This window comes from Lissotriton helveticus, chromosome 5_1, assembly GCF_964261635.1.
Source record: "Lissotriton helveticus chromosome 5_1, aLisHel1.1, whole genome shotgun sequence".
In the NCBI taxonomy this organism is placed as follows: Eukaryota; Metazoa; Chordata; class Amphibia; order Caudata; family Salamandridae; genus Lissotriton; species Lissotriton helveticus.
In genome coordinates, this window is record NC_136065.1 from 314461504 (window position 1) to 314474919 (window position 13416).

Genomic DNA, 13416 nt, shown 5'->3' on the forward strand with positions numbered 1-13416 from the left:
CAGTAAACACAGAACGTGAAAATCGTTTTTTAAACAACTTTTTGTCTTGGGAAGAGACAGCACTAGTCTGTCTCCTTACCACTTCCTGGACTCTGCTCACTGCAATCTGGGCCACATGTAGGCTGCAACTCACAAGATGGAGGAGAATGATTTGGGGTGCACCCAGCAAGGCCTTAAGGGGCCTGGGCAGGTGTGAGGGGAGGGCTCAGACTTGCCTGGTAGCTGAATAGCCAATGGTCTGCTGGCCTGGGGGTGGGGTCTGGGCAGCTGCTTGCTCCTGTTCAGAATCTCCTAGGAGACAGACAGGCTCAATCCACAACTTTATTAAAATTATTTAGGTTGGGCATCTTGCTGCCCTTGCATGAAAACCATGCTTCCTAGAATAGGGGGACTGCCAGGAGCTGATGCAGGATGACTGAGTCTCCCCATTGTGACAATAGAGGACCTTGGTTTCTGAGCCTTTTTGTGAAGTCTGGAGACAAGGGTATCCCTGAAGCATATGTTGAAACACAAACATCCGAATCTGTGCTATGCTCAAGGAAGCATCCAATGTACTTTGACTCCCTCCAAAGAATTCATGCTTCCTGAAAAGTGCTGTGAGACAGTTACCACCATTGGCAACAGCAGCTGAAGAACTGAAACACCAGGGACACCTATTAAAATAGGGTGCACTTTCCCTGTTTGCACCAATGCGTACCTTAAAACAGGTGTGGTGGGTGCAGACATGGAAAGTGCACCCTATTACATTGAATGCTCTGCCCCATGGCAGCCGTGAAATTGGGCTGCCCTGGGGGCAGCACATTCAAGTGAAAAACAGAGCAGCTTTGAAACAACCGCTCCATGTTTCATTGTGCGGGCGGCTACCTGTCTGTAATTTTAAGAGGGGAGAGAGTTCCCCTTGCAGGTGGTTGCAGTGATTGACTGCACCTGCCTACAAGGGAATGTCTGGGGGGTCCATAGGACTCCCTTTCCCCCATCCAGAGGGCTGCCATCAGGGGGCAGTACGCCTTCTGACTATTTCATTGCCTCTGTGCCTGCATCAATAATCAGCGCGGTGCAGAGGCAAGGGGATTTCTTAATTTGCATGAGGCTATGCCCCCAAGCAAATGAGGGAATACCCTCTGGCGATAGCGCTGACACTATATGTGCACCAGCGCTATCTACATTACAGAAAGGGCCGCACAAGTGTCTGCAACCTTTTCTGTAGTACCAAAGTGCCCTGGGGGCGCACAAAGCAGGCGCACATGCCCTCTGTGCCCCCAGGACACTTTCCATAATACGACCCAATGCATGCATTGGACCAAGGGCCACTCCACCCATATGGTGGGGTCATTAACCTGCATCTCTCAATCACAGTGAGACCCAGGGTGAACTATTCTCTGTGTTTGGAAAGGGGCCTTGTGGTTGGACCCAGAGAACATCTATTCAGCAAGACTTCCCTGAAGGCAACAGCACTACCTGAGCTTATCCCCTTCACAGCTAATGTAGGCACTGCCTGTGATCACCCAAGAAAGGCGTGCGTAACTGACTCCGACTGCTGCAATGTCAGCTGTGATGGGGCAGAGTCAGCAGGATCCCACTTGATGGAAACAGACCAAAATGAGCAGCCCTGCCCCTCCCCTTGGCATCGCTCAATGGCCTGACCTACTCACTTAACCGCATCGATGCTGATGACGGAACCGCTCCGTCATCAGCTGCTGTGGCGCTGTGCTGATGACCGAGCGGTTCCGTCATGGCCCGCCTGACGCGCCTGCGCGGCGCTGACTTCGTGCCTGCGCGGCGCATTCTATTGAGCGGGCGGGGCCATGACGGAACCGCTCCGTCATCAGCACAGCTCACCCGAGGCTGGTGACGGAGCGGTTCCATCACCAGCGTGTGAGCACCACACGGCCCCCCCCTGACCCCCTACGCGCTGCTGCGGAATAGCCGCTGCAGCGAAGGTGTTAAAAAGAAAAGGACAGAAACTGGCACTCATAGGGCAGGGAAACCACCACATTAGGAGCCTTCACAGGAAACATTTACCACTAATTACCCAGGTGGGCAAATGTGTTTCTCACATTACGCAACTATTTAATACCTGTACTAGTGGATGAGCTTCTACCCCCTTCATCTCCATGAGTAAGCCTTGGACTGCTGCCCTTCACTACCCTGAGGATAAAGTGGTAAAGGGATGTACTTGTCACTCAGTATAGAGTACAGCACTAAAGTAAAGCCCCAAGATACAAATGGTAAATGTCTCTTATTGTTACAGTCTTAACAGCGGAACCTCCATGTGCCCTCAGACTCCAGAAAACGTTCCCATGACCACAATATGTATCATGATTACCCATATACCAAGTGACTTTACTGGATTTAAAGATGAAGTTGAGGGCCCTTCAGTTTGGGGTCTGAAGGATTTTCTTTAGAGAGTGAGTAAAGGTACTTCTTCATCAGGGGAAGCTGTACAGTCTGCCAATTAATTAACCATCCCTCCCAAGTTTTTCGCAAGCATAGGCAATATAACAGTCTTCACCATCTCAAAAGGGATAAGCCTCAGAAAGAAGTAAAAAAGGGTAAAGAGGTAATTCCTCACCTTCCTTTACAGAATAAGATGCATGTTCTTCATCGGTGGTCCCAGATTCCTCTCCTCCATTTTCCAGGCCTCAAAAACCCTCATTGTGAATATCAGCCTGACTGTCAGACTAGTCTATGAATCGACCTCATCCACCAGACTCCTTAAATAACTCATGTTCCAGAGGGAGGAAAACACTAATACGCAGGAAATAAAAAAAGTCTGTCAACTGCAGTGTAGCAAACATACTGGAGAGATGAGTGAGGGTGAATGGGCAACTGGAAACAGATGCTCTAGCATTGATCAACATGTACTGCCACAACAGGCACCCCTGAATTCTAAGATAGTTGCATTATATGGGGGAGTTGATTTAAACACAATGAAGCACTTACATCTAGACCGACCTGGGCAGATGTCCTCTAGGTCAACTGAAACTATGCTGCAAATAAAGCAGATGTGTGACTTTCTTGACATCTGGAGGCTTGTGCACCCAAATGACAGACAATACAAATTTCATTCCTTGGTTCATGAGTCAAGCTCACATATAGACTTCTGACTTGTATCCAGAATCTTAGGTGTTTGGTGAAGGACCCTGCAATACTTCCCGAAACATTATCTCACCACTCAATTAAACTGATGACCCAGATGGGCCTATCATTTGGTGACAAAATTAGCACCTGATGTTTAACGATATATCCGTACAGAAGACATCATTTAAAGCAGAAATAAATCAACGATAAGTGAATATTTCAAGATAAACTAAAGTTTTTCATGGTATGGCAGGCCTTCAAAGCATATATTAGGGGCATGTGTCTATTTATTTATTTATTTTTGAGTTTTAATAGCGCTCGCTAGACCTGATAGTATCAGAGCACTTTACATGTTATGCAAATAAGATTCCTTGAACTACGTGCAAGAATTTGTGTGGGTCAAAACAGTCAACAAAAGAGTATAGAACAATGCAATATTTTGGTAAACAAAAACAGTCCCACAAATATATCACAATCCAGCATTAGTAAATGGCATTAGCGATAGGTTAAAGACTGAGCTAGTCAGGCGACAACATTAAAGGGTCCTGTCGATGGTGGTTGAGTCTTAGGGAACATAGTTCAATTTGGGATTGTGTTGAAGTATTTGTTAAGCAGTAGAGATCTGAGGTCTAGTTTGAAGCAAAAGACGGAGGGTTGCAGAGGAGATCTTTCGGTAGTGACTTCCAAATCCTAAGAGCATTTCCTGAGAAAGTACATGCCTGGGTTTATTTTTTATTTTTTGGAGGCATGAGTAAGAGTAAGTTGGAGCTTCTCAGTGCCCTGCCATTTCCTGCTCTCAATAGTTTAGCTTCATTTGGAGTTCTTTGTATGAAGTGCTTTGTGAATGATACATGCTGTCTTGAAGTTCCTTCTTCCTTCCATGGGAAGCCAACTGAGACTTCTGAGGGCAGGTGAGATATGATTGAACCGTTTGGTTTCTGTTAGGAGTCTGGCCGCCGTATTGAGAATTGCTCTTAGAGGCGCCAGGTGATTTTTCAGAGTTCCTGTGATGATGGTGTTGCCGTCGTCAAGTTTCGAGAGGACTATTGATTTCACTGCGGTCTTAATATTGTCAGGGGGAATGAACGGTTTGATTTTCTTGACATGTTTTAGCATGTAGAGCACTCCTTGGGCTGCGTTGTTAATGTGTTCATTCATTGCCATATTTTTGTCCAGGGTGATACCCAAGGACATTACTGAGTTAGAAAGTTACAGAGAACAGTTTAGTACATCCACATTTCTGGCCCATTCTTGGATTGGTAGAGAATTATTTTTTGGAGAGAGGAGTAGGAGTTCAGTCTTGTTGGGGTGCAGCTTTAGGTGATTGGAGTTTAACCAGGTTTGTATTTTATTTAGTGTGGCATTTAGATGACGGATGCCTCTGGGTGATGTTATTATTTTGTAGTAGAGTTGTGTGTGTTGTCAGCATATGGTGATATTTAGCCCCTGATTGGTTTAAAATAACTGTGAGGAGTTCTCATGAAGAGATTAAATAGGGCTGGAGAGTGGATTAAGCTTTGTGGCACACTTTGTGGAACTGGAGTAGGCTCGAGAGGCAACTGTAGATGTTTATTTGTTGGGAACGATGTTGTAGATAGGACGCGAACCAACTCAAGAATGTGCCATTTATATCAGTGTGGTTCTTGAGTATCTCAATAAAGCTTGATGATTCAATGTATCAAATATCGCCGATAAATCGAGTAGGATTAGGAGGCAGGAGTTGCCTTCATCTAAAAATCTGTAAATGTTATCTGTTAGATTGAGCATAGCAGTTTCGGTGCCACAGCCATTCCTGAATCCTTATTGGAATGTGTCATGGAAGTTGAATTTGTCTATGTGTTGGTTGAGTTGTAATATGACACACTTCTCAATAGTGTTAGCTAGGAAAGGAAGGTTAGTGACAAGTCTGAGGTTATTTAGGTCATTTTGGTCAGCTCCTGAGTTTTAGGTCGATTCTAGACAGCCCCTGTGCTGTCGCTTAGAGACCATAGTTTGTGGGCTTATAGCCCGCCCACTGCCTTTTATTTCTTTGCTTGTGAGTGGTTAATGTTTGCTCTGTGTCCCCCCCTATAGGTCAATTGTTTACTTCCACAGAGCACCGCTGTTGTACTTGTACCCTTCCACTTGTCCCAATTATAGTAACTGAAAAGGGACTACTTTTTTCTTTGTCCAAGAGCACGGCACAAAAGCACTCAATCTTTCCAGTCGCTCAAACGTCAGATTCAGTAAACAGCACGGTGCCTGCTTTATGGTCGCCACGCATCATATTTCAGCATGGTGGCTGCACATCTAACTTTTATCTATATGGCTCATACTTGGGTCTGATTCACAGCGATAGTTTTTCATGTTTTTTGGGGGGGGTAGTACTCATCACAAAAGAGAGAAACACACAACAGTGCATCTATCTCCTTGCATCACCAAGGCATCCACTAGACATGGGCCCTTTTAACATCAGACAAACTTTACGCTATTCACGTCCTTCCTGGGTCCTCTTTCTCCCAATATCCGTTCGGCGTTCACCTGTATCATCAGATAGGTACTCAGCCGCTTTTGTCTGTTGGCATCTTCCTCTGTTTGGTGCTCTGCTGCTTTTGGCTGTTCTCACTGACTAAGGACAGGCTCGGCTCTCCATCTAGAGGTGGTGCTCCTCATACAGATTCAGACCACTGAGTCAGGATTAAGGACGGATGTTATAATGGCCAGGTTTGACCATAAATTAGATCAGGTCAACACGAAACTGGGCGAATACCGTGATTATCTTATGAACTCCAAGATTACTAAGTTGCAGAAGGATTTCAAAGATTTCTCTAGAGAGAAGGTATACCCCTATACCACAGATGAATATGTCCAACAAAAATTGAGAGAAAACAACAAGGGGGACAAGCAGGGTCGACCACGTCAGTACACTACTAGTAGTTTCACTGACAATGACTACCTAAAGAAAAGGAGAGGGAGAGGACGGGGCTTTTGGCGGGGTTCTAGACCGCCGATGTTCCAACACCCCTTCCAACAGTATCAGAATCAGGCCTATAATTGGCCGATGGTGGGTTTCCCTCAGCATCCTTTGTTTCAGAATCCGCAGTTTGAGGACCCTCGGTTTCAGAATCCCCATTTTCAACCAGCCCAATTTCAGAACTTCCAGGGACCTTTTTTAGGGAGAGGCCGGAACAAGGGCAGGGGGAAGCAGAGAGGACAACAGAGGGTAACTTGGGACGATCAGGACCAAGAGATCACTCAACGGGTCTCAAGGAGCATGGCGTCAAACATGGCGCCAGGGACCAGTCGCTGACCTCCTTGGTAGTGAATTTGTCTTCCACCATAATATCAGAAACCCAGAATAAACTACTCAACAAAGGGCTGGGTTTTGTCCCTTTGCTGCAAGATTTAGCAGCCTTCTTTAGAAATTTAAGATTGAAAATCTTTTTTCAAGATAAAGAACACATTGACCCCTTGAAAGGGGATACTTCCTTACGTCCCAAGTCTACCTTCACACCCCAGCTATCGGTACTACCTTTGGAGGTGGGATCATTTGAACAGGCAGTGATTCACGACTTGGAGAATCTCAATGAGAATAAAACTTTTTCGTTTTCTAATCTATCTAATGTGGAGAAAAAAGCTTTGAAAGAACTAGAAGAAAACTCTAGCATTGTTCTCAAACCTGCAGATAAGGGCGGGGCTATAGTGATTCTGGACAGAATCACTTATGATAATGAATGCACCCGCCTTCTATCTGATGAGACGAATTACCAGACACTATCCAGGGATCCAACAGCGGAAATAACTAAGGAAATCGTCTCCCTGGTTGAGGAGGCGCGATCCAAAGACTGGATCTCTGATCATGAGTTATTGGTGCATAAACAGCCGAGAACTCTTTATTTTTATGTTCTCCCCAAAATTCATAGGCTGACCAGACCTCCCCCCGGTAGGCCGATCGTGTCAGGGATCGGTTCCCTTCTGGAACCTTTATCTCAATTTTGTGACTTTTATCTGAAACCGTTGGTTCCGAAACTACCGGCATATCTTAGGGACACCCTAGATATTTTACAACATCTGAAGGACCTACCCTTTGACCCCGGGACTGAGTTTCTCATAGGCCTCGATATCGAGGCCTTATATATGAATATCCCACAAAGAGAAACTCTCAGAGTCTCGGAGGACATCGTGTTTGCAGAGGACTGGCCTTATCAAACATCCAGGGCTTTCATTTATAATTTGCCCGAAATAGCCCTGACTAAGAATTACTTTGAATATGATGGGACACTATTCCTTCAGACCCATGGTACCTCCATGGGGAGTGTTTTTGCCCCTAGCTTGGCAGGGCTTTATGTGGGAGCCTTTGAGACAGCTATGATTTATGACATCACTTGCCCGTGGTCTTCCCACATAAGATTCTTGCGTCGTTATATTGACGATGTCTTGGTTATTTAGAATGGGGATGAGAGTTCTGTTCACCTGTTTTTGGAGTGGCTGAATATGAGAAATCCTTTACTCCACTTTACTTCCACTGTCATGAAAACGGGGTTAACTTTCCTGGATCTTCTGATTGAACCTAGAGAGGGGGTACTTCATACAAGAGTCTTTCATAAGCCCAAGGACAAAAACTCTTTGTTAGCCTTTGACAGCTTTCACCCGAAATCCCTCAGGGAAAATCTACCGGTAGGACAGTTTTTCGAGTACGTCGGAACTGTTCTGCCAAGTCTGACTTTATGGAGGAGGCTTCTTTACTATCTGTAAAACTTGCAAGGAGGGTGTATCCTACTAGGGTGATCAGGAGGGCAAGAAAGAGAGCGACTAACATCCACCGTGACGTACTTCTGTCCAAGACTATTAGACCAGCGTCCAAGAAACCTGTCTTTGTTTCTACATTTAATACTGCTTCCCAACAGATGAATCGAATGGTTCTCAAAAACTGGAGGATTCTGAACTCCAATGGTCTGAGTGTGGAAAAGCCTCTATTCTCATTTAAACAAAGCCAAAACCTGAAGGACTTATTAGTCCATACTAGACCCAGGGTCACTCGAGGGGGTGGAAGTATGACACATACTCTTCTACCTTCGGTAATCGGACACACACGCTGTGGATCCTGCAGTGTATGTCATTTGACAAATAACACCAAAAGCATTGACATTGGCTTAACGTACCCTTGGGAACAGAGAACCCACACAAATTGTAATTCAGAGGGGGTCATCTACCTGATTACATGTCCATGCATGAAGCAATATGTTGGGATGACCAGCCGAAAAGTAAAAACCCGGATAATGGAGCACCAGAGCACCATTAGATGTGGTAGATCTAATACGAGACTGACTGCCCACTTCCTTAAAATGGGACACACTGCGGAAGACTTGAGATGGTCCATTATTGAAAAACTACAATGTAACTCGGTTGGTGGGGATAAAAACAGAGCCCTATTATTGCGTGAAAAGAAGTGGGTATACCGTCTTAAAAGCCACATAGTGGAATCAAATGACGATTATACCTGGCATGCCCTTACTAGGTGATTTTCCACCCGGGCACCAAATCTGTCGATGCTTGAATATGATCACATCTCTCTCAACCATCTCCAGTTGTGGGTGCTATGCCTTAATGATAACTGTAATAAGAAATCACACTCCCTTTTTGTTAAGAAGAATTATGAACAGCGGGGTGTTACTGTCGGTCCACCCCTGTGCCAATACATATAATTCCATTCATAAGGGGCGTCATCTTGCTGTCCCCTCCTTGACCGAGTATTTCTAGCACCTTGCGGTGTTTCGTTCTATTTTAATCCATGATCATGGTTATGGGGTCTTGTTCCCCAGTGGGCTGGCGTTTAATCGAGATGTCTGCATTATGCTTCGGTACACTTTCGCCCGGTCATTAGTATTTACCTCGTAACCTTGACAACACTTGAGCCCAGACTGCAGCGTTCCACTGACGATAGTCAGGGTGCGGGACTGTTATGACGTGTGGTGCTGCCATCCCCTTGATGCATACGCGCCCTCACGTGACCTGCGGACGTATACAGAAGGAGGAAGGAAGAGATTTAACGCTGAGCACGGTGGTCTATTGTTAGACTACACGGCGGGACTGTAGCAAGACAACTTGGCGTGAATCACCTGTGGGACAGTAAGCGGATTATAAAGATTATACAGATTTCCTGGTTGTTTTTTGGGGGGCTGACCTGCTTGTCATCTCCTGACTATCTCCTTGAATGTTTATGCTTGTTATAACCGGAGCATGCCGGTATTCACGGATGGCTTGCATTACGTTTTCTTCCCCTTACCCTTATTACAGGTTGTGTTATCAGGGGTTCATCTCACACGCCGCCAGTTCAAGCTTCCAATATCAGTAAACTCGATGAGTGTGGCACTATGGGGAAGGGAAGAAGGGCTGCTTTGCAGTGGCCACGGAGTTATCTATGAATGATGATATTAGTAATCATAGACATGTGCTTGTGGAGTATATCTTATTTGTGCGACAAGGGCTATTATGAATAACTGGTATGAACAGTATGTACCAGATTGAAGCTTGGAGACTTAGAGACTAATATTGATGTCTTCAATTTTGCCCCACTATCATGTAGGAGGGGGGTGGGCATACATCTATTGCTCAGGAGATGTTTGTATGTCCTTGTGGCATGGGATGTTGATTGTAATGAGATTCGGTGTGATTAACTTGAATCCTTCTAACACCCAAGGATATATGTGTTTTATTTTGCAGTATTTATTTCCCGTGTCAGGGGAATTGCCTCCACACGCCAGGATTGCTGTATTTGTGTACCCTGGTAATTAACCAGAATAAGGTAACAGGGTTTGCTTGACTGGGACTGATAGAAGTCCTGAAGAAGACCCGTTAGTGTGGGCACACTAATCACGGTCGAAACATGTTGACTTTGGCAGTCTAAGGAGAGTTGTTGTGAGCTCCTAATATTCTCTCGAACAAGCCCATCCTTCTTAATTTTTTTAATCCTGTCCGTGGTACCCTGGAATAAAGTGGATCTATGGGTTACCCACGATCCAGTTTTAGGTTTATCTTTCACTGCACTTATTTTTATCACTGTTCCCAGTCTGGGTTGGTAGCACTTTACTCACCCATTTATGAGTATTGTTTATGTTGTTTATTTAACTCCCCCCCCCCCCTTATGCTCCATCCTGTGCGTGGCTACGCCAGGGTGTTTTGTACGCAGACCCGATGATGAAGCATGCCACACACAGATTTGTGTGTGAGTGAGGGCAGTTTTACTAACATACTTTGTGCCCCTGCATGCTTTTTCAGTTTCGGTTTCCTCTCTACCCCTCTTGGTGTGAATATGGTGTTGAGGAAGGCGCAGCAAATCTCCCATGAAGATGCTTCCGTTTTGCTGGCTAGTTTCTTCTGGCATTAAAAATACGAAGCCATAAGTCCTGAACTCGCTGTATTTCAACCGTCAAGAGAAGCTTGCCTTTCAAGTTCAAAGTAGTTTGATACCACTATCTTAGTACTATAAACTGTGGCCATATTGAAAAATACAGGAGCGGAGCAAATGTTTGTTACATTAATCAGAACCATGTCACTGATAAGCCACTCATTGTACATATGTGGCTTGTTAATCACAAATTATCATTACCCACGCGCCACACTGCTAGTGTGTGACTTGTATTGTGTTTACTGGTGGACTGTTTGAATAATTATCATGGAGCACACTTCTGTTGTATTATCACACTACTCAGATGCTGGGCTGCAGGCGTTTTTTTGAAATCTTAAAAAATTGGGTCATTTTAGGCTACGCTTCTCACAGTGCCTTTGTAGACTGACAATTTCTGCTTGCCATTCAAACATAAATCACACGCGCCAAGCAGTCCTTTCTGTGAAAACAAAATTATATATGAACATCTGCGTAGAATGTGAACTTTGTATATGTATTTGTGGAATATTACTATGCACTTAAACTGTGGCTTAAGCAGTTCAGCACACTGGTGGGGGCTATACTAAGATACACAAGATTCCGCTTGGAAAGTTGATCTTACAGTGGTCCTGGGTAATAGAAGCCAGAAATGTACAGTATTTCGATTGAAATTGTGTAATGTCCCGGACAGGCTCTCTTTCTGGTGATGTCCTACCTATAGGCCATTTTTCAAAGGCACTATGAAGAGTTACATATCAGCTGTAATGCCCTGAAAGCAATTTGTGTTTCCTGTGAAGCCACCCAGAAGCAGAGGTTTGTGTGCATTAAAAAACTAATATTGGCACACCCAATAGGTCTGACATTCACACACAAAAGCTGAAAAAAGCAATACAAATTCTTGCTCCGGTACAAAACAAAAATAAAAACAATGATTTATTAAATTATACCACGCAAGGATAGACTGTATAACTGTGTGGGATGGATCATCCCTGGGTTAAATGCCAGGTTTGCTTGTGATGCTTTGCCAGCCCAGAGCGCAGAGACTCTGTAGTGTAGACCTTGCGGAAGTCATGTCTGCTCTAAGGTGCCCTTCCTGAAAATCCAAGCATCATTCCTCGTGAAAGCCAGGTAGGAGTAGTGGTGTATTCCAAACTCTGTTTATTACGCATGTACCTTGTAAAAAATGGAACCTGGTGGCTGTTCTTTAATAATCCCTATCGACTGCACTCTTTGAGAAACATGGCTTTCGGGGAAAGAGGGTTGCCGAGTAAAGAATAGGATGGATAACATTTGTCAGCATTGTTGGTAAGTCTAGCAGTCATAATTGAGAGCTCCTTCAAAAGATATGCTATGTTGAGGGTTGATAACAAATGCCTATTATGTTGTAAAATGCAATGCTTACATGTAAGAAAGGTATGTTGGAAAAGATGCAAAAGAAGAATAATACTGATGTTCGTTTCTTCATATAAAATATATTTTTTTACAATGTTATTTTTGTCTTTGGGCTTTCACTGATACCTCACAAATAAATTGTGAGGCTGTCGAATCCTCTACCAATTTTCACACTTGCTCACCTATCTGTCTACACTGCTTGCGTCACGTCACTTCCTGCATGAATAAAAAAAAACGCATCTGTTGGTTAAGGTTCTGTGTCTGGGTCCCAAACACAGAAAGTCAGCAGGACGCCATTAATGGCACAATGTGAAGTCCTGTATCAGCACTGATGTTGTTGTCATAACATTGGAGCCAGTTGTTGTACTGTTTAGTGTAGTTTTTAGTCTACCGTCCTGCCAAAAGCAATTATCAAGCCAATAGGCGAGACCTACTGACTATGCCATTGCTTGTTGGAGGATGGGAGTGACTTGTTCTAGTTGGAGTGAGTCAGGTACAAGGCCTGTCAAGAGAGAGGCATTGATGGTCCCAAACGGAGAGATGATGTGTCTGAGGTTCCATACTAAAGTTGAGGGGAAGGGGTCAGAAGTGTGGGATGTGGGTTTCAGATTTGCAATTATTTTGCAGACTTCTAACTGTCATGGGTTTGAAATCAGTCCACTTCGCATTGTTTTTGCAGTTCTAAGAGATCATTATTGTCTTTCATTTTTTGGGTGTGTTTCGATCCTTAGTTGAATGTTGGGCGGGCTGGGAAGTATGACGTGTGTCCCGAATAATAGATCATAAAAATGTTTGCAAATTTGTCAGTGAAGAACTTGGCTATTTCTTCACATTGATCATTGGGAGATATTGTATCAAGTTGGGAGGTGAGGGTATTTTGTTGTTTTATTATGTTGAAGGGTCCGAGATCCTAAGGGCAAAATTAGGGGAATTTGAAATGCTGGAAGTTTGGAGAAGCCCGGGACAAGGGCGGGACAGTCTGCGACAGTCAGAGTCAGAAGGAGACTGGGCTGGGCCAGTGACCCTGATTCCCGTAAGCTGTGTGAATTGACTATTATATTTTAAATTGAGACCATACCAATTGGTGGTGTGGAACATTTGATTTTTCATTTCTGTGTGAAATCTAAGAAGCTTTAAATTGGTTCCTTTTAATATTGTGTGATGTCTAAAGTAAAAGTTAGCTTCTGGATATCGGGTTGTGCACCGCCTGTGGTTTGTTCTGTTTCGACTGTGCTCATGGGAATCACTCCCCTCCTGGAGTGTATGTGTCACTAACTTCAAGTTGCACACTTATTGACCCATAAGTGTGTCTCCCTAGGCACCAGTACTCATGCGCTGGAATTTCCAGCCAAATTTCAATGTAACGTTCAACTTAAATGCTTCTCAATAAAGTTTGCTTCATGCGTCGTTTTTAGTTCAAAATCAAAGGTATTTTAATTCACTTTTCTTATTATTCAACATTCAAGACAATCCATTGTTCCAATGCATTTCGGTGTTTTACTACACCTTCATCAGGGAACGTCTAAAAATAAACAAACAAAATGTACTTATCATTCATGTGCTTAATGTTGGACGAT